Source organism: Mus musculus, chromosome 4 (assembly GCF_000001635.26).
Source record: "Mus musculus strain C57BL/6J chromosome 4, GRCm38.p6 C57BL/6J".
NCBI lineage: Eukaryota > Metazoa > Chordata > Mammalia > Rodentia > Muridae > Mus > Mus musculus.
The window spans coordinates 146,561,585-146,587,665 of record NC_000070.6 but is presented as its reverse complement, the minus strand read 5'-3'; the positions used below and the strand labels follow the sequence as shown (position 1 = coordinate 146,587,665).

General features: G+C 41.3%; 1 protein-coding gene and 3 pseudogenes across 1 annotated transcript in view; 1 reads left to right on the top strand and 3 right to left on the bottom strand.

Moving 5' to 3' along the window:
- The window catches only part of Vmn2r-ps16 (vomeronasal 2, receptor, pseudogene 16), a 160,377-nt pseudogene that overhangs the window by 17,845 nt on the left and 116,451 nt on the right, over positions 1-26,081 (bottom strand).
- Zfp993 (zinc finger protein 993) overlaps positions 1-26,081 on the bottom strand; it is a 478,623-nt gene that overhangs the window by 403,806 nt on the left and 48,736 nt on the right. The gene's annotated exons all lie outside the window — the stretch shown is intronic.
- On the bottom strand, positions 4,362-7,632 carry Gm13233 (predicted gene 13233; annotated as a pseudogene).
- On the top strand, positions 22,438-23,355 carry Gm13237 (annotated as a pseudogene).

Below are 26,081 nucleotides of genomic sequence, written 5' to 3'. Positions count from 1 at the left end.
TAAATATGAGTAAGATAGCTCATACAGTACAAATAACTATAAACACAGGGAAATATAGTCAATCTAGGTAAATATGTACATTTTGGTTATTTTAAATACATCTTTCCTTCATTTGTTAGCTTCACTCCATTAGGTCAAATTGTGTCTTTAATTATTTGATTGTAGATATAGTCATCCCAGTTCATGTGCTATGTCAGATAAAGAGCATAAGAAAATCATTCAGATCTCCATCATGAGCAGATGGTTTAACATCATCCAGGATTTTGTTTCTTAGTGGCCTTTACCTGTTACAGGATATTTGATTATTGTATGTAGAAATGCTAATTATTAGAAAAATGTCAAAGCTTAAATAGGTATAGCATTATGCAGTTGCTGTTAGGTGTGTTCTGAAGAGATGCAGTTTAGGCGTGCCTCTAAAAGCCTCCATAGATAAGAATGCTAATGCAGGGAAAGTCCCTGTCCATGTTAAGGCAAGTTGCTTGGGAGAAGGCTTGTGTTTCTTGATGTGTGACCCCAGACAAAGTCAGCTGGGTGCTCTAGAGCTAACCCACCATAAACTTGAAATGATTTAGCAACTACTGACTTGGCTGGAGCCTCCCCATCCAAGGGTGTAGGGGAGGAGGTAGAGACTTCTTTTATATGCAATTGGACCTTTCATAGTGTCTCTCTCTCTCTCTCAGAAAAGAGCAACAGAAAAGCAGCTGGCAGGACACAGGTCAAGCACTATTCTAACAAAGAGAACTGAGGAGCCCTTTTGGGTTTGGAGGAGCTCAAGGGAAAGGTAGATGAGCTCCGAGCTCCGTAGAAAGACACAGATAGACACTTCCAAAGAGCTAGCAGTTTAGCTGTAGGATGAGGCTTGTAAATAGATACTTTGTATGTAATTAAGAAAAGAAAGTTACCTTGCTGAGCCTGCTTTATCCTCAGTTTGCACTTCTGTCTTTATTGGTATTAATATCAGATAATTTAAAAGGTTACATTTATCACCTATTCTTTCTAGAAGAGGCTATCTTGCTCTACTCAGCCTCTACATCAGATCCTAGCAATGAGTTGCTTAGCTATGTGGGAACATATGATGTTTAATAAATAATATGTGACCCCACTCAAAAAAAAATATTTGGCCGGGCGTGGTGGCGCACACCTTTAATCCCAGCACTCGGGAGGCAGAGGCAGGCGGATTTCTGAGTTTGAGGCCAGCCTGGTCTACAAAGTGAGTCAAGGACAGCCAGGACTGCACAGAGAAACCCTGTCTCAAAAAAACAAAAACAAAAACAAAAAAAAAATTTTTTTTTGGTTGGCTAACAAAGAGGACTGCAAAGGAGTTTCCAAAAAGCAGCTGTATTTGCAGAAACTGAGTGACTAGAATTTCAGCACTGTGGAAAGACTGGAATGTGGTAGGTCCAGAAGCTAAATACCTTATCTTGGGCAAGTATTAGTCTTGCCGTGGTGTCAGAACTAACACCCTGTGACTAATGGATAAAAATTTATTAATTTACCAGACTGCAAGCTTCTACCAACCTCAAAACTAAGCAGGTTATTCAATAGTATCTTGGGCCTATAAAAAAGATTCCTCAATTTCTATGTACCTACTCCTCTGCTATAACTCCACGGTATTTTAAACTTGCTTTGATTTATGACTTTTTGTTCTATAAAGCTATAATACTTCATAAAACTGTTTCTACATTTGAACATGAATTTGAGGTAAAGTCTGTGTTCCTAGGCCATGGTCACCCAAAATAATTTCAGAAAAACTATCTTTTATTCCTTTAAGGTTAGAGATGTGGTTTTGAGTCAACACTTTTGACCCAAGAAAGAGGAACATTTCTCCAGTTTCCCTATAAGGCCATTGATCATCATGAGGTATTCTCTCAGACACCTCCACATTAATGGTTGAAAGTAACAAATGCCTCTCATCTTCAGTGTCTTTCTGATCAGATGCTCATAAATTTCCTATGCTAATGGCCCTGCCCCTTGCTGGCTTCAGCATCTGGGAGAGCAGACCCCGCACCTTGCCTAGGGCAGTGTCTTAGAGCTGGCCCTGGTAGACAAGTTAGCCTCTCGTCCTCTAGTCCTGTAGCATTCCAATCTCTCCAAAGTATTGGAGTTCTGATATGTCAACCCCTTTCTGTAAGCAATCGTCCTTTTTTGGAGGGGGCTGGAGTGTTGGTTTTTTTGAGACAGGATTTCTGTGTAACCCTGCTTTCCTAGAACTGGTTCTATAGACAGAGCTGGCATCAAACTCAGAGATCCTCTTGCCTTTGCTTCCCGAATACTCAGTTTAAAGGGGTCTGCCACCATATCCAGGCTCCATCAGTCTTTTCAGGAGCTCTTGTTCACAGGAGGAAGAGTTCAAAAAGGAGTTTGTTGTCAGTTTATAGATGTGAGCTTTAGAGAATGAAGCAAGAGATCCTGAGAAGCAGGGCACCAGCAAACTGCTGGCCTAGGGACTTTGTGTAAGACTCATGGCAGGAACTGAAGTAGGGCAATGAGGAGGGGGTGGGTTGGCCACTCCAGTTGTCCCAATCATGATCCTGTCCTATTCTACCTTTTAATCATGTTCTCATATATAGATTGCAAATATGTTCATTTGAGGAAAGAAAGCAATCAAGAAAGCAGAAATCCTTTCTTAAATCCCTGTCTTCTGGCCCAGGCATTGCCTTTCAGCTGCAGTGTTGAAATTAAGCCAAACATCATGGTGTCTTGTATATAGCAGCAGTTTCTTGCCCAGAAAAAAAAAATCAGATGGAGATATGGTTGTTCCTATAATAGTTTATATGAAATTGATTGTCATGTCTAGGATTCCTTGGATTGATGAGAGAGAGGGAGAGAGAGAGACAGAGAGAGAGACAGACATTAGAGAGAGACAGACAGAGAGAGAGAGAGACAGAGAGGGACAGAGACAGAGACAGACAGAGACAGAGACAGAGGCAGAGAGACAGAAAGAGAGGCGAGAGGCTCTCGTTGAGTTTCTGTTGCATCTTGGAAATGAAAGGGTTTACTTCATCTGACAGATTCCAGTCTATCACTGAGGGAAGCCAAGGCCAGACCTTAAGGTAGGAGTTTGAAGCAGATGCCACCAAGGAATGCTGCTTGCTGGTTTGCTCCCAGGCCTGCTGAGCTACCCTTTTATAAACCCCAGGTCATAGTACTTCAAATGGTGGGCCTGGGCCTCCTATGTCAACCAGCAATAAAGGCAATGCCCCACATATGCCACAAGCCAATCTGTATAGGCAAATTCTCATTTATATTCATACATCCAAGGTGACTGTAGCCTATGTCAACTTGACGATAAAAACTAGACAGTATACTAATCATTTTCTCCTTTTATTAAAAATACACTTTATTACATAATATATCCTGATTATAATTTCTCCTTCCTCTACTCCTCCCAGTTTCTCCGCATCTCCCTTCCCATCCATATTACTTTTGGTCTTTTAACAGATAACAGTCGCCTAAAGGGTAATAATATTGTACTGCATTGCATTGTATTGTACTGTACTGTACTGTACTGTATTGTATTGTATTGTATTGTATTGTATTGTATTGTATTGTATTCTTTTAATGCGAAAACAAGAGTAATGGATAAGAATAGGACAAAACAAACAAGCCAAAAAAAAAAAAAGAGACCAAGAAAAGGCATAGCACAAGAAGTAGATATACACACATCACATACTCAGGAATCCCATAAAAACACTAAACTGGAAGTCATAATATATGCATAACAGGACCTAGAGAAGAAACATGGAAAGGCTCCAATACAACTTTATGAGACAAGGAACCTCCAAAGATGCCTTTGAATTTGTTTTCTGTTGGTCATTTACTCCTGGGCATGCAGATTACTCTTAAAGAGTAGTTTGTTTCCCCAGTGAGATTCCCTTGGGGAAAAAACAAACTTTCATTTTAAAGTGGTTATCAACTGGAGGTTGCTAGTAGTGGGTTAGGAATGGGGTCATGTGTTCACTTTCTTTTCAGCTCTAGGACCAAATCTGGTACAGACTTCTGCAGGCCCTGTGCATGCTGCCTCAGTTTCTGTGAGTTCATATGTGTGCAGACATTGTTAGTTTACAGGGTCTTGTTTTTTCAATGTCCCCTACCTCCTCTGTTTCTTTCTCTCTTTTGAAAGATTTATTTATTTATTTATTTATTTATTTATTTATTTATTTATTTAATGTATGTGAATACTCTGTAGCTGTCTTTAGACACACCAGAAGAGGGCATTGGATTCCACTACAGATGGTTGTGAGCCACCATGTAGTTGCTGGGAATTGAACTCAGGATCTTTGGAAGAGCAGTCAGTGCTCTTAACTGCTGTGCTATCTCTCCAGTAGTCCCCCTCTGTTTCTTTTTTTCTTTCTTTTTTTAAAATACAAACATAGACTTTATTAAATGCTGCTCAATTTCCAGTGAAGATCTCTCATTATAAAACAGTTTTCCATACAACTGCGAGGCAAGAGGCTGGGATGCTACTGGTAAAAAGTGTGAAAAATACCTGACCAGGTAAAAACAGACAAAGCTTCTACATAGTCAACTCTGAGGACACCTGCTGCAGTTCCCTTACATAAAGCCAGGCAGTGACAGCTAGCAGTCTGCATCACACTGTGGGAGGGACCCAGAGCTCCACCCTGCAGGCAGGCTGGCCTGGGGACTGGCATGGTGAGGACTGGGAAGGCCCTGCCTCCAGCCTTGGAGGAGAGGAATGAAGGAGGTGAGCCTCGGGTCCACCCATGGCCTGTGCTGCTCTGCACACGCTCCGGGGTGCTGCTGCAGAAGGGGGGATTTGGGAACATCAGAATTTTGGTTTACTTTCCCTCAACTTTAATACTTTGTGCTTCAGAAGCCTGGAAATGTCAGATGTTGTAAAACCCAGAGTATGGCAGTGTCTTTAATGAGGCTGGGCTCTTGTCCCCCGCCCACACCTCCCTAGGAGATGTGAGGGAAGGGCAACACCTCCGCTTATCTTATGAGGCTCTTTCCTCAGATGTACTCAAGGTGTGCAGCACCAAGGTGTGCAGCACGGTGAAAACACATGATAAAGGAAGTATGCAGAGGACGACTTCATCTGTGTGTGCAGCACAACCGGGCTCAAGTCGAAACATACGCTTGCCACTCCCACCATCACCTCACACAACAGAGACAGTGACACAATCCATGATTAGACAGAGTTTACAATATACTTGGCTGTGATACAGCACAGGGCTATGTTTTAGTCCATAATTCTTTTGCTTTTACGCTTGCCAGGAAAAACTGGCCTCCTAATTATATTATACAGATGAGGTCTGCTCTGAAGTTTTTATATCCCCCCCACCCCAAGAAAAAGTGTACAAAACTACCGCCCAGCAGGGAGAGCTGATCTTTATTTGGCACTGGTACTGCTCTGAATACTGTGCATGTTTTAAGCATTGTTCTGTTTCTCTAGAGCCTTCTTCAGCTGCAGCTCTTCTAGCTTTTTCCATAACTCTTCCCGTTCCAGTTCTTTCTTCTTCTCTCTCTGTCTTTCGGCTTTGTAGGAACTAGTAAGGTTGTCAAAAAGCTTGCCGTTCATCTCCATGAGGGTTTTCAGCACATTGTACACCAGTGCTACAGTAGGCTGATTCCAGTGTTCTTTGGAAATTTTATACAAGCTGGCAAACATGATTGGCAGGATTTTATCTATATTCTCTTCAATCAAACTAAGAATATATTCATTATTCCAGAATTACAGTGCTCTTTCTGCAACCTGGAAATGAGCTGGAGACACACTTGGATATCTGCTTAAAAAGCAGCTCTTCAATTTTTTTGAATTGTGTTGGTTCAATGACATCTAAGACATCTTCAATTTTTCCTAAAACATCACCTCTTTCTGACTGCATGTTTTTGGCCGAAATTTCAGCAGTCCTCTGATCACCGGCTCTGTCAGCGTTGTGGCTTTCTCCAGGAACTGCACAACACAGTACGCCAGCTGTGCATAAAACAAGGCCAATCCTTTTGCAGTATGCATAGGAATAAAAACCTTCATTAGAAACTGCTTATGCTCTGCTTTCACTGGCAATGCAAAGCCATTGATGATACTTCCCAATATTTCAAGGAGCTCAGCCACACCACTGAAATGTTCCGTTTCATATATAAACCTGAGGAAAATGTTGTTAATCTGCTTTCTGATGAACGCTCTCAGGCCAAGGAACTTGCCATAAATCTGATTTAGGACGGTCTTCAGGAAGTCGCGCTCCCGTGGATCTTCACTATCAAAAAGCTCCAGGAGCAGTTGGACAACTTCTGATCAATGTATCGCTTTGCAATGCTGGGCTGGAAATCAGCACTCTCCAAGAATCTTTTTTTTTTTTTAAAGATTTATTTATTTATTTATTTATTTATTTATTTATTTATTTATTTATTTATTTATTTATTTATTTATTATATGTAAGTACACTGTAGCTGTCTTCAGACACTCCAGAAGAGGGAGTCAGATCTCTTTACGGATGGTTTTGAGCCACCATGTGGTTGCTGGGACTTGAACTCAGGACCTTTGGAAGATCAGTCAGTGCTCTTACCCGCTGAGCCATCTCATCAGCCCACTCTCCAAGAATCTTAAGAAGAATTCATACACCAAACTGTAAGTGAGGTCAAAAGGCCTCAAGTGTGGGCTCATCCTTTTCCGGGTCAAAATCTGGATTATCACTTGGAGGAAGTGTCCGGAAGATGTTAGCACTGATCATTTTTACTATATCAGAATACGCTGATTCAACAATTACACCACGATTAGTTGAAACATACTCAACCAGTTCATTCAGTGTCGCTCTTTTAATTTCTTTGATCTTCAAGTCTGAAACAGAGTCCATGAAATCAAACAGTACACAGCACTGTTGTAGCTTCTGGCAGAAACGCTCTTCCTGTTCATTTGAAGTGGCATCTTTGAGCTGGGGCAGGGGGTGCAGGTCCGCCTGGCTGCCCTGGCTGCGGAACTGCGAGGAGCCCTGAGAGCGCTTCTGCCTCTGCGCCTTGCGCACCGATTTCCGGGTCAAGCCATCCACTTTATCCGAGGCCGAGATGGTGGCGCAGGCAACTGGTGCGGGCGGCGACGGCGACGACATCTCGGCGACCCGGGCGCTCGGCGCCTCCCCCGGTGGCTGGCCCGGGCAATCGGCGGAGCACAGGCACGACGGGCCTGCGCCCCTGCGTCCCGGGCCGGCCGTGCCGCCCTCGCGCTCCGCGAGCTGCTCCTCACCCGACAGCGCCTCACTGCCGCCTCCCCGCGCCGCGCTGCCGCCTCCCGGGGCTGGCGGGGGCGCGCGGGCCGCACAAGTTACTGACGCCCGGAAGAGGGCGGACGGAGGCGAGCCCGAAGTGTGGACCGCTGGGGCGAGCGCGCGGGTGCGGACGCCGGGCAGGCCTGACGGCCCCTTAGCGCGCGGAGTCCGGACAGGTCTTCAGCAGCTGCCGCCCGCGCTGTCCGCCCGAGCCGCCGCCGAGCGCTAGTTCTCCTGTCAGCGATGGCCCCTCATCGCCCGGGGCGGCCACCCGCACCCCGATCCTTGGATCCTTGGATCCTTGGAGCGTTGCCCTCGCTCAGCCTCCCGCGCCTACCGGCCGCCCACGGAGCACGCCCGGGAAGCAACTGCTACAACTTGAGAGGGTGGCTGGCTCGGGTGAGGGGGGACTCTGTGCGCGTGCGTGCGCGCTACCGCGGCCCGGGGGAGGTCCTCGCGGGGGGGGGGGGGGTTGAGGAAGGCGTTTGACTGACAAGTTCCGCGGGGTCACACTAGCCTCCTGAGTCTCCAGAGGGGGCCGGGGCGCGGGCCCCCCTCTGTTTCTTAAACTCTTTCTGTCTCCTCTTTCATGGGGTTTCCTAGTGGACTGTCAGTCAAATAAGATATTGCTTGGTAATTCCTACAAGTTTTGTGTCACCATTCCACTAGCATATCTTGTAAGCAGGGTACCTTTGTAGACAGTGGTGCTGTGGCTGGGTTGATGCTTACAAGTCTCTTTTGACAGAGTATAGAGGACTTTCCTGTAGTATAGATGCTGTGTTGATTTGAATATGCGTGGTTCATAGGAAATGGCACTATTAGGAGTTGTGGCCTTGTTGGAGGAAGTGTGTCACTGTGTAGGTGGGCTTTGAGGTCTCCTCCTATGCTCAGGCTCTATCCAGTATGGATGAGACCTGGCTGCCTGCATAGAAGAGTTTCCTTCTGGCTGTTTTTTGGATCAAAATGTAGAATTCTCAGTTCCTTCTTCAGCACCATGTTTGCCTGCAGGCTGCCATGCTTCCTGCCATGGTGATAATGGACTAAACCTCCGAAACTGTATTTAAATTAAATGTTTTTTTTTTAATTTATAAGATCGAATTAAATGTTTTCCTTGATAAGTCTTGGTCAAGGTGTCTCTTTATAGCAATAAAACCTTAACTAAGACAAATGTCAAAAAGTGTAGAGGGTCTTTAAGATCATGCAGTAGTCAAAATTAGGGACATGATACTCAGGGATCAGTTAGTTTTGGATCCTGTTCTTTTTGTATTGGGTTGTTTTTTGTTTGTTTGTTTACCAGTTGTATTATCTGTTGAGATGAGTTGGGATCTCGCTGACCATATCACTTTAGAAGCACTGAAGCCATTTCTCCATGTTGACTATCCCCTTTGGAGAATGAATGTTGAATAGAGTCAAACATCAGGGTTTCCACAGCTTCTCTGACCAAGGAGACAGAGCTGCAGGACCTTAGGAGAGATTCCTCATGATTTCCTGGGACCTGGTTGACCTTGGAAGGCAAAGATCAGAATACAGTGACTTCCATTTAGTTCTTCTGTCCACATTGGTACAGACCTCCCACTTAGTTACTTTTGGTTGCTGTAATAAAAGACCATGACAAAGACAACATACAGAAAAAGAGTTTATTTTGTTTTATGGTCCAGAAGGGTAATGTGATGGTTCAAATGAGAATGGCCCACATAGGCTCATCTATTTGAATGTTTGGTCTCCAGTTTGCAGAACTATTTGGGAGGACTAGGAGGTATGGTCACTGGAGGTGTGTCACTAGGGTTAGCCTTTCAAGTGTTAAAAGCCCACACTATCATAGTTAGCCCCCCCTTCTCTCTGCTTCATGCTGATGAATAAGGATATAAACTCTCAGCTACTGCTCCAGTGCCATGTTTGCCTGCTGCTGCTGTTTTCTGCACCATGATGGTAATGGACTCACCCTCTGAAACTGTAAGCTCCCAATAAACTCTCTTATTAGTTGCCTTGGTCATGGTGTGTTTTCACAGCAATAGAAAAGTAACTAAGAAAGTTAAATGTCCATATGATGGTGACAGGCAGGGCAGCAGGAGCAGGAAGCAGAGAGCTCACATCTTGAACAACAAAACAGTGAGTGAACCATAAGTAACATGGAGATTTTAAACACTCATATTCTGCCTCCCATGTCATATCTTAGAACTCCCCAAACAGAACCAGTAACTGAGAATATCCAAACATTTGAGCCTTTGGGGGACACTGCTATTCAAACTACTGTATTCCACTTCCTGGCCATATCATAATGTTTTCTAGGAGCAGAACGTTCCTCAACACTTTTTGTTTCACAAGTTGTATGCTTAGCTAAGTGGGATTTTGCTCTGAGGACAGCCTTCCCTTTGTTCCAGGGCAGAGCAGGGGCTCATTTATTTATTTGTTTGTTTGTTTGTTTATTCATTTCTTACTTTAGTTGTATGGGTGTTTTGCCTCCATATATACCCATGTGAAGGTGTTAGAGTTACAGTTTGGGAGCTTCTATGTGGTTGGTGAGAATTGAACCCCAGTCCTTTGAAGGACATCCAGTGCTCTTAACTGCTGAGCCATCTCACCAGCCCCAGAGATGCTCTTGTTAATAGCACTTATGCTCAGCTCTTGGCTGTAATGCTTAGTTCAGTGGTGATCATGTTCTCTTCAAAACTACATTTGTATTTCCTTTTATTCCACTTGCTCTTTTTCATTTATTGCTAATAATAACCATGTTGCAGACTAAATATTATGCTTTCTTGAAATTGTTTCCATAAAAAAAAACATAGTGTGTTACTTTAAATTTACTCTCAGACAATTTTTAGGAAAAGTGCAAAAGGCAGCCAAATTCTTTGCCAAATCTCACAGGTGTTGTCTCTAGTTCTGCTGCTGAACTTGTTCCCTCTGAAACCTCATTGGGCCTCCATAGTCCACATTGCTACCAATATTACTGTCTTTCTGTTTCCTATAAGGATGGCCCAATAAGCACTGCTTACATCATTCAACTGCTTTTATTTTCCAGAGTTCCAAAATTTCTTCATTCCTCCAGAACCTAATATGGTTAGGTTCATTACAGCAGCGATCTATTCTCTGGGTTGAGTTCCTATATTATATTTCTGTAATCATTTAAAAACTATTTCTTAACAAAATCAGGATTTACTTTAAACGTTTAGTTTTACTTAAGCTTTACCTAAATGGAACACTAAAGTTAAAAATAAAAGATTGATGTAGCCTTCTGGATGTTGAATAAACAGATTTGGGGGCTGTAAGAGTTTGAATGAGGATGGCCTCTGTAGATCAGAGGTTTGAACACTTGGTTCAAACACACGCCACACCATGACTGTGGCAACTTATCCAAACACAAATAAATGTTTATTTTGGCTTATGGCCCTCAAGTTTGGAGTCCATAATGGTGCGGATGGCATGGCAGCAGCAGGAAGAGGACCATGCACATCTTGAACTGCAACACAAAGCCACGTGTGGCATGGAATCTTTAAAATCTCAAATCCCCGGGCTGGTGAGATGGCTCTGTGGGTAAGAGCACCGGACTGCTCTTCCGAAGGTCCAGAGTTCAAATCCCAGCAACCACATGGTGGCTCACAACCATCTGTAATGAGATCTGACTCCCTCTTCTGGTGTGTCTGAAGACAGCTACAGTGTACTTACATATAATAAATAAATAAATCTTTAAAAAAAAACAAAGAAAAAAAAATCTCAAATCCCTCTCCAGTCTATAGTAACACATTTTCTCCCACAAGGTCGCCATTCCCAAACCTTCCCAAACAGCATCACCAACTGGAGACCAAGTGTTGGAACATCCTTTTTCCGCTTATACAGAGGTCATCCTTGTTCAAACTATTAAAGCTTCCAAGCATGTCTAATCAACACTGAGAACATCAGTTACATCAATCTTGTACTTTCAACTGTAGTGTAACATTTGGATAAAGCTTAAGTAGAACCAAACATTTCAAGTAAATCCTGATTTTGTTAAGAAAGTTTTTCATTATCTTGATTAGACAGTTTTTAAATCCTTGTAAATGTTACAAAAAATAGATCATAAGAGAAATATACTGATTTAAATAGAACTTTGCTATTAATAAGTTCAGTTTTGATCTCAGAAAATATTATACATATCATCTGTTTCATTATTTATATACCTCATGTAACTTACTAAGACCTTCCATGACGTCTTTAGGCTTCCTAACTTTTTGATTTTGGACGAACACTTACCATATGAGAAATTGAAGGAGCTAGAGGCAGGTGAATTTCTGAGTTCAAGGCCAGCCTGGTCTACAGAGTGAGTTCTAGGACATCCAGGGCTACACAGAGAAACCCTGTCTCAAAAACAAACAAACAAACAAACAAACAAACAAACAAACAACAACACCCCCCCCCAATTTTATACTTAAATACTTTTAAACATTTTCTTCTCTTATTTACTGGCAATATAAGCCATGATTTTCTAACTGAGAAGAGTTTATACACTATAGTAAACATGTAATATAATATAATATCAATACATATTTCCATGTCTGCAATTGAAAGGTCAAACATGCAGTATTTGTTCAGTCCCTGAGAGTAGATGTCTGTGCAGTCTCAGTCTAGGGCTGGAATCCCAGGGAGGTCCTACAGAGCTGCCAGTTTTCAGTCTACTCTGGAATCCCAAAGAAGTAGGTTCTAAAAAGGGAGACTGAATGGCTCAGGAACAGGATAGATAAACTTGCCAGTGAAAGTGAAGGCCAGCTGGAAAGAGGCAAAGCTTCCCACTTCCATGTTTTTTAAGATGAGCTACCACCAGAAGGTTTATGATAGGTCTTCTGAATTCAAGTTGTCTGATTAAGGAAATCCCTCATCGGAATGTCCAGAACCTTGGATTTTAGTTGCTTTCAGATGCAGTCACATTGACATCAAAGATTAGACTTCATGCCAGGTTTGAGTTTAAAAAAATATTGAGAAATGTGGAATAGCCAGGAAAATCAATAGAGCTGAGAATCAGCAGTAGCATACACTCCTCAATTCAAGAATTACTTTGGTTTGTAAGAACCAATTGAAAGCTTCCTGGGAACTAGCATCCTATTCCAGATATACCTTAATGGCAAGGACTCAACTTCCTGACAGGCAAGGTCAGTCCCTCAAAGGATCTAAATCTGGAGAAGTCAAGCTTTACTTTAAAAAAAAATGTATTCCTTGACATAACAAAAATATGATTGTCTATTTCAGATATGGCATCAATTTTTTTTTTCTGTAAGGATTTGGAGCTATCAAGTGGAGTTCCAAAAAGAAAAAAACTGTCTATTCTGACCTATGGCTGAAAGATAATCCCCTAAATTTCCCTTAGAGCACAGGAGACATATTAAGTAAAATAATCCATCAAAATCAGAAGCCCTATGCTAAATGTAGTGGTTGAAAAAGAAAGGCTTGATAGGCTCTTAGATTTGAATATTTGATCACCAGTCAGTGGCATTATCTGAAAGGCTTAGGAGGGTGGCTTTGTTGGAGAAAGTGTATTATTGGAGATAGGCTTTGATGCTTTAAAAAACCTAAGGAAGGCCCATTGGCTCTTTCTACCTACTGCCTGCAGAACTGGATAATGAACTCTCAGCTACCATGTTTGCCTGTATGCCACCAGAATCTCCACCATGATAATGTACAAAACCTCTATCTCATTGATTTTCCCAAAGAACCAGCTTCTGGTTTTGTTGATCTTTGTATAGTTCTTTTTGCTTCTACTTGGTTGATTTTAGCCCTGAATTTGATTATTTCCTGCCTTCTACTCCTCTTGGGTGTATTTGCTTCTTTTTGTTCTAGAACTTTCAGGTGTGCTGTTAAGCTACTAGTGTATGCTCTCTCCAGTTTCTTTTTGGAGGCACTCAGAGCTATGAGTTTTCCTCTTACAACTGCTTTCATTGTGTCCCATAAGTTTTGGGTATGTTGTACCTTCATTTTCATTAAATTGTAAAGTCTTCAATTTCTTTCTTTATTTCTTCCTTGACCAAGTTATCACTGAGTAGAATGTTGTTCAGCTTCCACATGTATGTGGGCTTTCTGTTGGTTTTGTAGCTACTAAAGACCAGCCTTCGTCCATGGTGATCTAGTAGGATGCAGGGGATTACTTCAATCTTCTTGGATCTGTTGAGGCCTGTGTTGTGACCAATTATATGGTCAATTATGGAGAAGGTACCATGAGGTGCTGAGGAGAAGGTATATCCTTTTGTTTTAGGATAAAATGTTCTCTAGATATCTGTTAAATCCATTTGGTTCATAACTTCTGTTAGTTTCACTGTGTATCAGTTTAGTTTGTGTTTCCATGATCTGCCCATTGCTGAGAGTGGGGTGTTGAAGTCTCCCACTATTATTGTGTGAGGTGCAATATGTGCTTTAGTAAAGTTTCTTTTATGAATGTGAGTGCCCTTGCATTTAAAGCATAGATGTTCAGAATTGAGAGTTCATCTTGGTAGATTTTTCCCTTGACAAGTGTGATGGTTTGTATATCCTTGGACCAGGGAGTGGCACCATCTGAAGGTGTGGCCTTGTTGGAATAGGCATGACCTGGTTGGAATGGGTGTGTCACTGTGGGTGTGGGTATAAGATCCTCACCCTAGTTGCCTGGAAGTCAGTCTTCCAGTAGCGGCCTTTGGATGAAGACAAAGAATTCTCAGCTCTGCCTGTGCCATGCCTGCCTGGATACTGCCATGCTCCCACCTTGATGATAATGGACTGAACCTCTGAACCTGTAAGGCAGCCCCAATTAAATATTGTCTTTATAAGACTTGCCTTGGTCATGGTGTCTGTTCACAGCGTAAAACCTTAACTAATACAACAAGTAGGAAGTATCCTTCCTTATCTTTTTTGATAGCTTTTGGTTGAAAGTTGATTTTATTTGCTATTAGAATGGCTACTCCAACTTGTTTCTTGGGGCCATTTGCTTAGAAATTTGTCTTCCAGCCCTTAACTCTGAGCAAGTATCTGTCTTTGACACTGAGGTGACTTTCCTGTATGCAGCAAAATATTGGGTCCTGTTTACATACCCAGTCTGTTATTCTATGTCTTATACTGGGAAGTTGAGTCCAATAATGTTAAGAGATATTAAGGAAAAGTGCTTGTTGCTTCCTGTTGTTTTTTAATGTTGTTTTTGTGTTTGTGTGGCTATCTTTTTATGGGTTTGTTGAAAGATGGCTTTCTTACTTTTTCTAGGGTGTAGTTTCCCTTCTTGTGTTGGAGTTTTCAATCTTTTATCCTTTGTAGGGCTGAATTTGTGGAAAGGTATTGTGTAAATTTGTTTTTGTCATGAAATATCTTGGTTTCTCCACCTATGGTAATTGACAGTTTTGCTGGGCATAGTAGCTGGGTTGATATTTCCGTTCTCTTAGGGACTGTATGACATTGACCCTGAATATTTTAGCTTTTATAGTCTCTGGTGAGAAGTCTGGTGTAATTCTGATACATCTGCCTTTATATGTTACTTGACCTTTTTCCCTTACTGGTTTTAATATTATTTCTTGGTTTTGTGCATTTGGTGTTTTGACTATTATGTGATGGGAGGAATTTCTTTTCTGGTCCAATCTATTTGGAGTTCTGTAGGCTTCTTGTATGTTCATGGGCATCTCTTTCTTTAGGTTAGGGAAGTTTTCTTCTATAATTTTATTGAAGATGTTTACTGGCCCTTTAAGTTGGGAATCTTCACTCTCTTCTATACCTATTATCCTTACGTTTGGTCTTTTCATTGTGTCCTGGGTTTCCTGGATGTTTTGTGTTAGGAGCTTTTTGCTTTTTGCACTTTCTTTTACAGTTGTGTCAATGTTTTCTATGGTGTCTTCTACACCTGAGATTCTCTCTTCTATTCTGTTGGTGATGCTTGTATCTATGACGCCTGATCTCTTTCCTAGGTTTTCTAACTCCAAGGTTATCTCCCTTTGTGATTTCTTTATTGTTTCTGTTTCCATTTTTAGATTCCTTCCCATATTTGCTCGTGTTTTCCTGCTATTTTTTAAGGGATTTTTGTGTTTTCTCTTTAAGAGCTTCTACCTGCTAACCTGTGTTCTTCTGTATTTCTTTAAGGTAGTTATTTATATCCTTCTTACAGTCCTCTATCATCATCATGAGATGTGATTTTAAACAGAGTCTTGCTTTTCCTGTGTGTTGGGGTATTATTCATGGCTCACTGTGGTAGGAGAACTGGGTTCTAATTATGCCAAGTAGCCTTGGTTTTCTGTTGCTTATGTTCTTGCCCTTGCCTCTTGCCATCTGGTTATCTCTGGTGTTAGCTGGTCTTTCTGTCTCTGACTGTGTCTTGTCCCTCCTGCAAGCCTGTGTAACTCCTGGGAGACTAGTTCTCTCTGGGAAAAATTTGGGTAACAAGGGCTATGGCACAGGGTCAGCTCTGGGATGCAGATGGAAGCCAGAAGGATCCCGTCCCAGGCTGTGCCTTGGTTCCTGTGTCCTGATCGCTCTGGCTGGGTCGCTCTTGGGCCAGGATTTTGAGCAGAAGTTGTGGTCTTACCTGTGCTCACAAGTACATTGGTGCTCCTGGGAGTTCAATTTTTTCCTGATGGTATTTGGGTATGCATCACTGTGGCACAGGATCAGCTCCCAGTGCAGATGGAAACTGGAAGGATCCTGTCCCAGGCCGTTCCTCGGATCCCGTGTCATGAGGGCTCTGGGCTTGTCCCTCTGAGCATAAGTGGTGGTCTTACTTGTGCTCACGGGTGTTTCCACACTCCTGATAGACCAGTGCTTTCCCACAGGTATTTGGCTATGGAGCGCTATTGCATCCCTTACATCTTTTAAGATCACCATGGATTAAAGCCTAACTTCAACAACAATAGAAACAACAGAAAACCTACAAACTCATGGAAACTGAATAACTCTCTAATGAATGATTACTGGGTCAAGGAAGAAATAAAGAAGTAAATTAAATACTTTCTAGAATTTAATGAAAATGAGGGAACAGCCTATCCAAACTTATAGAGAGCAATGCTAAGAGGAAAGTTCATAGCACTAAATGCTTTCATTTAAAAAGTGGAGAAAGCTCAACTAACAATGGCAAACCTGAAAGCTGAAAGCTTTAGAACAAAAAGAAGCAAACACACTAAAAAGGAGTAGAAGACAAGAAATAATCAAACTCAGGGCTGAAATCAATCAATTAGTAGCAAAGAGAATACAAAGAATCAATATAACTAAGAGCTGATTCTTTGAGAAAAACCAACAAGGTAGACAAACTCTTAGCCAAACCAACTGTAAGGCAAAGAAGAAACAGTATCCAAATTATCAAGATCAGAAATGAAAAGGGAGATATAACAACAGAAACTGAGGAAATTAAAGAAAAACCAAAAAACAAAAACACAAGGTTCAAAAGCCTGTACTCCACAAAATTGGAAAATCTAAATGAAATGGATGATTTTCTAGACAGATACCATTTACCAAAGTTAATTCAAGATCAGGTAAACTAACCAGTCCTATAAGCCCCAAGGAAATATAAACAGTCATTAAAAGTTCCACAAGAAAAATAAAAAATCCCAGGGTTATAGGGTTTTAGCACAGAATTTTACCAGAATTTCAAAGAAGAGCTAATACCAATTCTCCTCAAACAATTCTATAACATGGAAACAAAAGGAACATGGCCAAATTCATTCTATGAGGTGACAGTCACACTGATACCTAAAACACACAGACTCAACAAAGAAAATTTCAGACCAATTTCTTTTATGAACATGGATGCAATAACTGAAAGAAAAAAATCATGTGATCATCTCATTAGATGCTGAAAAAGGCTGTGACAAAATATAACAGCCCTTCATGTTAAAAGTCTTGGAGAGATCATGAATACAAGATATATACTGAAACATAATAAAAGCAAGATACAGCAAGCCAATAGCTAATATCAAATTAAATGGAGAAAACCTTAAAGCAATCCCACTAAAATCAGGGACAAGACAAGGCTGCCCACTCACTATCTATTCAATATAGTATTTGATGTTCTAGCTAGAGCCATAAGACAACAAAAATAGATGAAGGGAATATAAATCAGAAAGAAAGAAGCCAAAGTATCATTATTCACTGACCATATGATAGTATACATAAGCACACCCAACCCCTGCCCATTGAAGTACCAGGGAACTTCTTCAGCTGATAAATACCTTCAGCAAAGGGGCTAGATACAAAATACAAAGAAATCAGTAGAGTTCTCTTATACAAATGATAAACAGTCTGAGAAAGAAATTAGGAAAACAACACCTTTCACAATGGCCACAACTAATATAAACTATCTTTGTGTAACTCTAACCAAGTAAGTGAAAGACCTGTAGAAAAAGAACTTAAAGTTTCTGAAGAAAGAAACTGAACATACCAGACGGTGGAAAAATCTCCATTTTCATGGATTGGTAGGATTGTAACATAGTAAAATGATCATCTTACCAAAAGCAATCTACAGATTCAATGCAGTTCCCATCAATTTCAACACAATGTTTTTTACAGTCCTTGAAATAGCAATTCTCAACTTTGTATGGAAAAAGAAAAAAACCCAGGACAGCTAAACAATATTGAACAATAAAATAACCACCATCCCTGATCTCAAGCTGTACTACAAAGCAATTGTGATAAAAAACAAAAGACTGAACGGTATTAGTACAGAGACAGACAGGTTGATTAATGGAATCAAATCAAAGACCAGAAATTAACTCACACACCTATGGACACCTGATTTTTGAAAAGGAAGCCAAAACTATGTAATGGATAAGAGAAAGTATCAACAAATGGTGCTTGTCTACCTGAATGTCTGCATGTAGAAGAATGCAAATCGATCCATATTTATCACCCTACACAAAACTCAAGTCCAAGTGGATCAAGAATCTCAATGGAAAACAGGATATACTACATCAAATAGAAGAGAAAGTCGGAAATAGCATTTAACAAACTGGACAGGAGACTACTTCCTCAACGGAATACTAGTTGCTCAGTCTCCAAGATCAACAATTGATAAATGGGAACTGGTGAAGCTGAAAATCTTCTGTAAAGCCTACAGATTGGAAAAAGATCTTTACTAACCCTACATCTGACAGAGGGCTAATATCTAAAATATATAAGGAACTCAAGTAGTTATACTGTAACAAATCAAATAACCCAATTTAAAAATAGAATACAGATCTAAACAGAATTTTAAACAAGGAAATCTTGGATGGACAAGAAGCACCTAAAGAAATGTTCAACATTTTTAGTCCTCAAGGAAATGCAAATCAAAATGACACCAAGATTCTATCTTACAGCAATTGGAATGACTGAGTTCTAAAACTCAAGTGATATTACATGCTAGCAAGGATTTAAAGAAACTGGAACACTCATTTATTGTTGGTGGGATTGCAAACTTGTATAATGACTCTGGAAATCAATCTGGCAGTGGAAGTAGTTCTACCTCAAGACCCAGCTATACTGCTCCTGGGCATATACTCAAAAGATACTCCACCATACCACAAAGACATATGCTCCATGATGTTCATAGCAGCTTTATTCGTAATATCCAGAAACTGGAAACAACCCAGATGTCCCTAAAACACAGAATGGATAAAGAAAATGTGGCGATTTCCACAACTGAATACTACTCCACTATTAAAAACAAGGACATCATGAATTTTTAATGAATGGAACTAAAAAAAATATTATCCTGAGTGACCTAGTTTTCCAGACCGAAAAGAACATACATAGTATGTACTTACTAATAAGTGGATATTAGCCATAAAGTACAGGATACCCAGGATACACTCCACAGACCCAAAGAAGCTTAACAAGAAGGAAGGCCCAAGTGAGGATGCTTGAATCTCAGAATGGGGAATAAAATAGTCATAGGAGGCAGAGGAAGGGAGGGAACTTGGGGGTGGTTTTGCAGGAAAATGGGAGGGTCAGGATTAAATGTAGGGAGAGACAGGAGAGAGGGCCGGAGCACCCAGAGAATGACTTGAAATCTGCAGCTGCCAGTAGTAGAGATTGGAGAGTGGGCAGAATCTCAAGTATGTGCCAGAGACCTGGGATAGTGGAAGCTCCCAGGAGTTAGTCAGATGACCTTAGTTTAGAAGTATAACAATGGGTATATGGCAGGACCCCCAGTGGAGGGCTAAGGGCACCAACCCACCAAATTTCTACCGTTTACAAGAAATGCAGGGACAAAGATGGAGCAGAGATTGAGGAAATAGTCAACCAATAACTGGCCCAACTTGAGCCCCATCCATGGGCAAGCACCAGTTCCTGATACTATTAATGATAGTCTGCTATTCTTGCAGATAGGAACCTGGCATAACTGTTCTCTGAGAGGTTCTACCTAGCAGTGGACTAAAATAGATGCAGATACCAACAGCCAAATACTGGACAGAGGTCAGGAACTCTTATGGAAGAGTTGGGGAAGGATTGAAGGTCCTGAAGGGGATAGGAACTCCACAGGAAGAAAAACACAGCAAACTAACTTAGACCCTTAGGAGCTTTCAAAGACTGAACCACTAACCAAAGAGCTTCCACGGGCAGGACCAAGTCCCCCAGACCCCATACACACACATGTAACAGATGTCTCCATGTGGGTTTCTGAACAACTAGAGCAGAGGCTGTCCCTAAAGCTGTTGTCTGTTTGTGGAACCTGTTCCTCTACAGGGCTGCTTTGTCTGGCCTCAGTGAGAGAGGATGAGCCTAACTCTGCAGAGATTTGATATAAGGATGGGAGGATACTCAGGGAATGGTGGGCACCCTCTCAAAGGAGAAGGGGAAGGGGGATGAAGGGAAGTGACTTTATGGGGGAGGGACTAGGAGGAGGGGGCATTTATTGGGATGTATATTTTTTAAAAAGATATGCATTTACTTTATCACATGACTATAGGAAAATCCAGAATACATTTCATAAATATAGTCACCCTTCTTTTTTTTAATTAGATGTTTTCTTTATATACATTTCAAATTTCAAATGCTATCCTGAAAGTTCCCTATACCCTCTCCCTGCCCTGCTCCCCTACCCACCCACTCCCACTTCTTGTCCCTGGCATTCCCCTGTACTCGGGCATATAAAGTTTGCAATACCAAGGGGCCTCTTTTCCCAGTGATGGCCGACTAGGCCATCTTCTGCTACATATGCAGCTAGAGACACAAGCTCTGGGGGTACTTGTTAGTTCATATTGTTGTTCCTCCTATAGGGTTGCAGACCCCTTCAGCTCCTTGTGAACTTTCTCTAGCTCCTTCATTAGGGGCCCTGTGTTCCATCACACTGTGAGCATCCACTTCTGTATTTGCCAGGCACTGGCATAGCCTCATATGAGACAGCTATACCAGGGTCCCTTCATCAAAATCTTGCTGGCATATGCAATAGTGTCCGGGGTTGGTGGCTGATTATGGGATGGATCCCCGGGTCGGGTAGTCTCTGGATTGTCCATCCTTTCATCTTAGCTCCAAACGTTGTCTCTGTAGCTCCTTTCTTGGTCATCCTTCTTCTTAATAAAAGAACACCTGAGTTAGGTTAGCATGCATGTAACAGAAGACATGTGTGCATGGAGCAGGGGCAGGTGGTTGGAAATATATGTCTAAAATAGCTAAGCAGTGAATCAGAAGGAAACAAGGAATCATCCACGAGAATGAGGTCCATACCATAAAGAACATGAAGATAATCCAAGGCAATGGAAACACTGAAGGAAATGAGGAGGAATAGGAAATATACCCAGTACTTTGTGTTGCTCTACTGGGGCAGCATGGGGAATGGTGACAGAGCAGAGAGGGTAGGGTGGAGGGAGGCATTGCATATATACTCCATAGTTTGCTCTTATCGCTACTAAAGGGAGGCAGGGATGGGCGAAAATAGGAACCTTTTCCCTCCTTCACAGGAGACAGAGTCAGTTCAAAAGGCTTATATGCCTGAGACAAGACAGAGTGATAAAGCCTGGAGATTGAATCCCTCCTAGAGAAAGCTTATTCAGAGAGTATTCACTGTAGGTTTGACCCACCAGCAAGTGCTTACCCACCTAAAGTCCTGGAACAAGATCACCTGCTGTATCCCCTGAGAAACGTTTTAATGTCCCTTTATGGTTGTTCATGTTACTGGAGAAACTGAGTTTCTTTTCAAAGTTCTTAGTCTTATTAATAAAATGAATTAAAAGTGGACTTATTAGGAAAAGAAAGGGCCCTTTATTAGATCTTGAGAGGAAAATAACAGTCAAGCAAGTTGCAAATCTTAGCAGTTGCCAGGGAGAGGGAGATTGAGAGAAAGTCATACCTTTCAAATTAAGCAAGGATGTCAGCAAGCAGCTGCATGGCCAAAGATCAGGTGGGGATTCAGAAGATTTAGAAAGCTCAATGTAGAAGAATGAAAATAGATCCATACTTAGTACTTTTCACAAAACTCAACTCTAAATGATTCAAAGACTTCAACATAAAACTAGTTACACTGAATATAATAAAATAGAAAATGGGGACTACCCTTAAAGTCAATGGCACAGTAGAAGACTATGTGACCAGAACACCATTAGTTTAGGCTCTAAGATCAAGAATTAATAAACAGGACCGCAAAAATTTGAAAACTTTCTGTAAGACAAAGGGCACCATCAATCAGACCATGTAACAGCCTATGTAATGGGAAAAGATTTTTTTAAACCAATTCCACATCCAATAGAGGGCTAGTATCTAAAATATATAAAGAACTCAAGGAACCATATACTTTTTAAAAAAAATAAACCAATTAAAAAATGAGGAACAGATCTAAACAGAATTCTCAATAGAGAGATCTCAGATGTCTGAGAAACACCTAAAGAAATGTTCATCATCCTTAGCCATTAAAGAACAAACACAAAACTAATTTAAAATTCTGTCTTAGACTTGTCAGAATGGTTAAGATTAATAACACAAGTGAGAGCATATGATGGCAGAGATGTGGCGCAAGAGAAACTTGGAGGAGCCTCCATTGCTGGTGGAGTGCACACTTGCACAGCCATTATGGAAATCAACATGTGGGTTCCTCTGAAAGATGGGAATCTATCTCAAGACCCAGCTATACCACTTTCAGCCACATACCCAAAGGACACTTCATCCTACCACAAGGACACTTGCTCAACCATTTCATTGTATCTTTATTCATAATAGCCAGAAAATGGAGATAACCTAGATGTCAACAGATGAATGGATAAATAAAATGTGGTACATTTATACAATAGAGCATTATTCAGCTGTTAAAAAATGACATCATGGTCAAGTTGCCGTGGCGCGGAGAACTCTGCAAAACAAGAGGCTGGGGATTGCGTTAGCAAGAAACCAGTTCTCGCCGGAGCTTGGGGAAGGAAGTCTCTCTGCGGAGGTCTGAGGGAAGCAGCGCTCGCAGCAGGTAGACAGACGCCGAGCCATCATCATGGATAAGGGTGACCCCAACAAGCCGCGGGGCAAAATGTCCTCGTACGCGCCTTCTTCGTGCAGACCTGCCGCGAGGAGCACAAGAAGAAGCATCCCGACTCGTCGGTGAACTTCGCTGAGTTCTCCAAGAAATGCTCCGAGAGATGGAAGACCATGTCTTCAAAGGAAAAGTCCAAGTTTGAAGATTTGGCCAAGAGCGACAAAGCTCGTTATGACAGGGAGATGAAGAACTATGTTCCTCCCAAAGGGGATAAGAAAGGAAAGAAAAAAGACCCCAATGCTCCGAAGAGACCACCGTCTGCCTTCTTCCTGTTTTGCTCTGAAAATCGCCCAAAGATCAAAATTGAACACCCAGGCCTGTCTATTGGAGATACTGCGAAGAAACTGGGTGAGATGTGGTCTGAGCAATCTGCCAAAGATAAACAACCGTATGAGCAGAAAGTAGCTAAACTAAAGGAGAAGTATGAAAAGGATATTGCTGCATACCGTGCCAAGGGCAAAAGTGAAGCAGGAAAGAAGGGTCCTGGTAGGCCAACAGGCTCAAAGAAGAAGAACGAACCAGAAGATGAGGAGGAGGAAGAAGAGGAGGAAGAGGAGGAAGATGAAGAGGAAGAAGAGGAGGATGAAGAATAAGTGGCTGTCCTAAAGTGTGGAGTATATTTGCTCAGGCAATTATTTTGCTAAGAATGTGAAATTCAAGTGCAGCTCAACATTAGCTTCAGTATAAAAACTGTACAGATTTTTGTATAGCTGATGAGATTCTTTGTAGAGAAAATACTTTTTAAGAAGAGTTTGTAGCTTTTTCAGGGGCTACAACTACAGTTAGATTTAAAGCTTTTGATGTTGAATGTTTCTAAATATTTAATGGCTTTTTTAATTTCTTATGCTAGCAAAAAAAAAAAACTTCATAGGAATTTGTATTACCAGTAAAAAAATTTTTTAGGATGTTGCATTTTTTTGTTTTTTTTTTAAATTTGTAATAAAATAATGTATATTAAAAAAAATGACATCATGAAGTTTGTAAGCAAATGGATAGAACTCGAAAAAAGTCATTCAGAGTGAAGTTACTCAGACCCAGAAAGATAAATATGGTATGTATTTGCTTATATGTAAATATTAGCCATCAAATAAATGCTAATCATAGACCCAGAGAGGAATACAGGGTTTGAGGAGGGGAAATGGGGTTGAGGAAAGGAATCCAGTGAGAGACAGCTAGAATTGGCAGGCATTTGAGGGACAGTATGCGAACCCAGTTCAGTGACTTTCTAAAATATATGAAGGCCATCCTAAAAAAATTCCCAAATGATGAGGGAAAAGGAGTCCCAACTAGCCATGTCTTGACACCAAATGAAGCTTCCAGTTCTGGGAATACATCCTGTTGAGTTGTTGGCCAAAAGGGTCCTACAGAAATTCCCAAATAACCCTGGGTGTTGCCAAGACAGTAGGTTGCTCTCTGCAAACTGACAGCAAGCCTTATTGCTGAAGACAACACCTACACAACTCATTAAACTTGGAGAGGGTGAGCTGGTGCCTGCATAGAACCATCGCTCTAATGTCTTTGGTGAGGATATATAGACAAAGTATATTTCTAATAAAAGGGGGTGTTGAGATGAGAGCGAGAGCTTGCACACATACAAGAGATGGAGAGAGAGAGAGAGAGAGAGAGAGAGAGAGAGAGAGAGAGAACCCAGAGTCTCTGGAAAAGCATACTTAAGCTTTTGGACAATATCTGAAAGACAGTTACTCAAAAGAAAAGAAAAGGAAAAAGAAAAAAAAAAAAGAAATGTTGACCCAGATATTAGATAACCTGGACAGTGTTGCCCAGAGGGAAGCTGTGTAATGACTGTAGGAAGGGAAGGTAACTACTTATGTCATTGAGAGGGTAACTACTCCTCCCCTTTCCCAAGCATGTCTTCACATGAATCAGATATTCTGTGGAGAGGACTCCATGCCAGATGCTTGACAGTGAATTAACTCTTAAGGGAGGGAAGAACATTATGTTTTAATCATGGGTCGCTTCAGAATGTTACATCTCCATTTAGAGTCACAGGTATTCCACACTTTTGACTAGGATGCCTAAGGAAGACTGGTTATGATGTTTATCTTTCTAGTTTACCAGGGAAATAGGAGGAAGGGTCCAAAGCCTGTGGGGAGGGGTCTCTCCTCAACAACCTCCCAGGCTCCTAATCCCAGTCTAGCTACTTAATAATGCCAACCAGAAAGAGATTTCACATTGGTGACACGTAGGTCTGACAGCTTATCTCAGATGACCTTGCAGGAGACATGGGAGCTGGAATAATGATGTGTGGAGTCACAGAACTGAATGTGTGTGTGCAATATGTATGTATGTATGTATGTATGTATGTATGTATGTATGTATGTATGTGTGTATGTATGCATGTGTGAATGTATGCATGTATGTATGTATGTATGTATGCATGTGTTAATGTATGCATGTATGTATATGTATGTACGTATGCATGAATGTACGCATGTATGTATATCTCAAGATCTAGAAGGTATTCATATGGTGTGTGTGGACTCCTGAATTTGTTCCCTTCCCAATGTGTCTAGCTGAATAAATCCCTTTTCTCTGATTTTCACTAGTGCATGTGCCTGTAGTTGGTATACTGAGGACTGGCATGCAAACCTTGCTTTTTAAGGCTGCTAGGGCCCAGGTTTGTACCTTAAACTCTGTTAACATCAAAAGCAGTGGCACGGTGGGGCAATCAGGTCTGTAAACACAGTGCAAGTTTCTGGAATTTCACAATGCTTCATTGCTAGATATCTCAGACTTTGCACTAAAGGGAAAAAAAATCACCAAACAGGAAAGTAAAACATTGCCATATTAAAAAAAACAAACAAAACAAAACAAAACAAAACAAAACAAAACAAAACAAAACAAAAAACCCAATCTCCAATATAACCTGGCATTGTGGTGCAAGCTACTTAGGAATCTGAAGCAGGTCTGTGAGCTACCAGGCCTAGGTCTTTTTTGCTAAGTAAGCCAAAAGCAGTGAAATTAGTGGTTTATCTTAACACACAGCTTCAAGCTGACTCAATCAAGAAAAACAAACAAAGCTGACCCTTTTTTCTTTGTCTATATGTTGAAGATCAACCATCAAGGCCACATCACATTCTGATTCTGAAACTAACTAATCCAAATACAGCAAACCCTGTAGGAGTGGGGTGTAGTATAGCCCAGTCTATCTCTATATCATCTCTCTATCTATATATTTGTGTGTGTACACACGCACACATGCACCTGCATATATGTTTTCAGTTTAGAACTAGACTAGCATTTGGGGTGCTCTTGCCTGGAAAAGACAATCTCTCCAACTCCTGAATCACCTGCTATCGAATCCTGAATCACCCCCTAAACTGTATATAAATTATATCCAGTTGACTGTAGCACTCAGTGTTGAAGCCTCATGGGCTTTTTTTGTCTCCATCCTGTTTGGCATGTTTGTACGTGTTATCCTGGTTTGGTTTCAATTTGGA